The sequence below is a fragment of the Petromyzon marinus genome, unplaced genomic scaffold, assembly GCF_048934315.1.
Source record: "Petromyzon marinus isolate PM22_M1 ecotype Great Lakes invasive population unplaced genomic scaffold, UKy_Petmar_22M1.pri1.0 PM_G_Scaffold_73, whole genome shotgun sequence".
NCBI classification, from domain to species: Eukaryota; Metazoa; Chordata; class Hyperoartia; order Petromyzontiformes; family Petromyzontidae; genus Petromyzon; species Petromyzon marinus.
In genome coordinates, this window is record NW_027423028.1 from 550,001 (window position 1) to 555,000 (window position 5,000).

At 41.7% G+C, this 5,000-nt stretch overlaps 1 pseudogene; it reads left to right on the forward strand.

The window, feature by feature from the left end:
* Positions 1 to 5,000, forward strand: part of LOC142920725 (28S ribosomal RNA) — a 9,995-nt pseudogene that overhangs the window by 3,094 nt on the left and 1,901 nt on the right.

Here is a 5,000-nt window from a genome sequence, read left to right on the forward strand (position 1 = left end):
TGAGGGTTCATGGGGACGCCGTCCTATGAAACTCTTGTTTGTCTCGGTGTCAACCCAGACACAGAATGAAGATGCCCTCTGGGCATCTGATGTTGCTAAACCTATGGCGTCTAGGTCGGCGCTAAAAATGACTAGTATACCTTCCATGACCTTCCATAACTCGTCCTTGGAAAAGGAAGAGGAGATGAACTACGATTTTTACGAACAGATTAAAAGTCTAGTTGAGTCGGATGACTCTTCAGATGATTTTACAGAGGATGATGAGGATGTGGAGGAGTCCTTCCTCGACATATCGGCTGAGGAACCCGTGTTGGGAAAGTTTCCCATTGACACCAAGGGAACTATCACGGTTGTACTGCCTAGTCTGGAGTATATATGCGTTATCTGTAAACAACACATGGGCAAAGCATCCGAACTTGTTGCACATTTTAACATCAAACACAGAGACATTCCTCTGGTGTTTAAGTGCGCTAAATGTGACAAAACCAACTCAAACCACCGATCGATTGCCTGTCATGCCCCCAAATGTGGGGGAATAAAGTTAACTGAGGAAAGCTTACCAATGGTCTGTGAATGTTGCCAGGCACGCTTTGCGACTCTAAGTGGCCTTTCGCAGCACAAGAGGCATGCTCACCCAGTCACCCGTAATGAGGAAAGGATTAAAGATGGTATAAAGGGTACCTCGCAGAGAGGGGTACACCGTAGCTGCTGGTCTTTGAAGGAAGTAGAACAGCTGGCCCTTCTAGAGTTGCAGTTTCAGGGGAAAAAGAATATCAATAAGATCATTGCTGAAGCGCTTGGGACTAAGACCAACAAGCAAGTCTCTGACAAGAGACGGGACCTAAGTAAAAAGACAGGGGCCCCCATGTCAGACAGCTTACATTTTTCTTCTAGGCCTCTTGAGACATTGTCTCCCCCACCAAATGTAACAACGGGGACTTCATCCATACTCGCTCAAGCAGCTGAGCGGCTTACGAATGAGAATTCTGGGACCCTGGAAAAGCCTGCAATGGAGGCAATAAAGGCTTGGCTTAACGGCGAGGGCCAACATGATGCCCTCGTAGAAACTGCCACAGCATTGATGCTTTGTCCGATGAGATTGGTGAAAAACAAAGGCAAACGTTCAAAACCCGAGAACGACATTGTTAAACCCAGGATATTACCCACACGATCTTGGATGAAGAAGAGAGTGGAAAAACGAGGAAGCTTCATGAAGCACCAGAAGCTCTTCTTTAAGAACCGCTCTCTTCTTGCGTCCTTAGTCCTGGATGGCACTGAACGTCATGAATGCCGAATCCCGAACGCAGATGTATATCGTTTTTACTGCGAAAAATGGGAGAAGGTGTTGCCATTCAATGGCCTGGGCCAATTTAAGTCATCAGGTGTTGCAAATAACGAATACTTTGAGCCCCTAATTTCGGTGGAGGAAGTTCAGACTGCCATACGGGCCATTAAACCAACGTCAGCAGCTGGGCCAGATGGCCTAACAAGGGCTGCAATCTGTGCTGCCGACCCCGAGGGTCGGACACTGACAGCCCTATTTAATGCATGGATGATTACAGGAATTATTCCCAAAGAGTTGAAAAAGAATAGGACGATTCTTATTCCTAAGGTTATGGATGATGAAAAGCTGAAAGAATTGGGGAACTGGAGACCAATAACGATTGGTTCAATGATTCTGAGATTATTTTCCAGAATAATGACTGCACGTCTTGCTCGTGCTTGTCCCTTAAACCCAAGGCAGCGTGGTTTTATAGCGGCATCTGGCTGCTCTGAAAATCTTAAGGTGCTACAGGACCTTATGAGACACGCTAAGAAATTGCACAGGCCGTTGGCTGTCATGTTCATCGACATAGCGAAAGCTTTTGACTCGGTTTCGCATGCTCATATTTTATGGGTGTTAAGGCACAAGAAAGTAGATGAACACGTGGTGGGCATCATCCAGAACGCCTACGATCGGTGTACGACCTCGTTCAAAAGCAATGGCGAGTCGACTCGAGAAATTAGCATACGTGTTGGTGTCAAACAGGGTGACCCCATGTCACCCCTGCTCTTCAATCTTGCCATGGACCCTTTGATATGCACCCTAGAGTCACACGGAGTTGGGTACTCCATTGATACCGACCACGTGACAGCTCTTGCGTTTGCTGATGATTTGGTGTTGGTGAGCGAATCTTGGGTTGGTATGGCCGCCAATCTAGCGATCTTGGAATCATTTTGTGGGCTATCGGGATTGGAGGTTCAGGCCAGAAAGTGCCAGGGCTTCATGATAAGCCCAACCAAAGATTCATATACGGTGAACAACTGCGACCCATGGACTATCAAAAATAAAGATGTCCATATGATCCAACCTGATGAATCAACGAAATACCTTGGTCTGAAAATTGGCCCTTGGACTGGCACTATACAGCCTGATCTACATTGTCAGCTAAAGACATGGATCTCGAAAATCGATGAGGCGCCTCTGAAGCCAACTCAGAAGGTTGAACTACTCAATGCCTATGCCCTACCCAGATTGTTATATCCTGCAGACCACTCGGACTGCAAGCAATCAACTCTCCGTGGGTTGGACCAAGAGATTAGAAAGGCGGTAAAAGGATGGCTCCACCTTCCCGCTTCAACTTGTGATGGACTGTTATATGCCAGAGCCCGAGACGGAGGCCTTGCCATCTTGAAACTGGAAAAAACAATCCCTTCGGTTCAAGTTAGAAGGCTGCAACGTATAGCAAACTCGTCCGATGCTATCACCCGTAATATTGTGTCCTCGCATGGTATGGAGGAAGAATACCGTAATTTGTGGGTACGAGCAGGGGGTGACAGTGATGCAATCCCAACATTCGTTCTCAGGGACTCGGTGTCAAAAGAACCTGTATATCCGAGACCCTGCGATTGGAGGGAGCATGAATTTCAGAGATGGTGCGAAAAGCCGGTTCAAGGAAGGGGCATTGTAAACTTTGCGCATGATAGAATCAGTAATGCTTGGTTGAGGCCATGGTGCGGCTTTAAACAATGCTTCTTTATCGCAGCACTACAACTAAGGGCAAATATTTACCCAACAAGAGAAAGCTTGAACAGAGGCAGAGATGGGGCCTTACGTTCCTGCAGGAAATGCTCTGCCAGACTCGAGTCCCTTTCGCACATTCTCGGTCAATGTCCTGCAGTACAGAAAGCAAGAATTGCGCGACACAACAAGATCAGTAACATTCTGGCAGACGAAGCGGCTAGATTGGGCTGGTCTGTATACAAAGAGCCACGGTTCATATCCGAGACGGGAGAGATGAGAAAGCCTGACCTCGTGTTTGCAAAAGATGAGGAGGCGGTTGTGATCGATGTCACCGTCCGTTTTGAGCTTTCAAAGAATACCTTGTCAGATGCTGCCTCGCACAAAGTTTCTATACCCCTCTTGGTGATCAAGTCAAAGTGCTGACGAAGGCTAGCAAGGTCACATTCTTTGGATTCCCGGTTGGGGCAAGAGGAAAGTGGCCCCTTGAGAATAACGAGGTACTTACCTCCCTGGGCCTGACCAAACCCAGAACGACATCACTGGCCAAGATGATTTCCCGCAGAACGCTGCTTTTCTCTCTTGATATTCTGAGAATGTTCTGTGGAAATTATGCGGTCTATGAACAGTCATAGACAACCTCCGAAACAAATAATAGTTTTGTTTTAAGATGTCATTTGTTTTAGATTGATTTTGTTATTTTCGAAGGTGAAGTCGGTTTTTATTTCATTTTACTATTTTCCACAATTTAGATTGTTATTTTCCAAGACGAAGTCTTGGTTCTTTTTTTTATTGTTAGTTTTTTTTTTTTAACACGTCGTATTTGTTACTTTAGAGCTTAGAGGGGACTTTATTTTCGCCTTACTATTTTCTGCCTACAAAGAAGATTAAAAATAAGCTTTTTTCAAGATGGTTTTGTTATTTTCCAAGGTGAAGTCTTGGTATTCTTATTTTACTATTTTCCATAAAGAAGACCTTTCTTTTAGATTTTGTTATTTTCCAAGACGAAGACTTGGTATTTTTATTATATTGCTATTTTTTACACGAAGCTTATTCAAGAGCACTTATATAGATTAGACTTTGTTATTTTAATTCTTTATTTTTGCACTACATCAGTTCGAGAGAAGACTACAAACCAGCTTTATTTAAGATGTTTTAGATTAGATTTTGTTATTTTCCAAGGTGAAGTCTTGGTTTTTTATTTTACTATTTTCCACAAAGAAGACTTTTCTTTTAGATTTTGTTATTTTCCAAGACGAAGACTTGGTATTTTTTTATTGCTATTTTTTTACACGAAGCCTATTCAAGAGCACTTATATAGATTAGACTTTGTTATTTTAATTCTTTATTTTTGGACTACATCAGTTCGAGAGTCCTGTAACTTACTATTTTCTGCCTACAAAGAAGATTACAAATAAGCTTTATTTAAGATGTTTTAGATTAGATTTTGTTATTTTCCAAGGTGAAGTCTTGGTTTTTTTTATTTTACTATTTTCCACAAAGAAGACTTCTTTTCTTTTAGATTTTGTTATTTTCCAAGACGAAGACTTGGTTTTTTTTATATTGCTATTTTTTTTTTTACACTGCTTTATTCAAGAGCGCTTATATAGATTAGACTTTGTTATTTTAATTCTTTATTTTTGGAATACATCAGTTTGAGAGTCCTGTAACGTACTATTTTCTGCCTACAAAGAAGACTACAGACAAGCTTTATTTAAGATGTTTTAGATTAGATTTTGTTATTTTCCAAGGTGAAGACTTGGTTTTTTTATTTTACTATTTTCCACAAAGAAGATTTTTCTTTTAGATTTTGTTATTTTCCAAGACGAAGACTTGGTATTTTTTTTTATTGCTAGTTTTTTTTATATGTTACTTCAGAGCATAGAGAGGACTTTATTTTTACCTTACTATTTTCTGCCTTCAAAGAAGATTAAAAATAAGCTTTATTCAACATTACTTATATAGATTAGACTTTGTTATTTTAATTCTTTATTTTTTG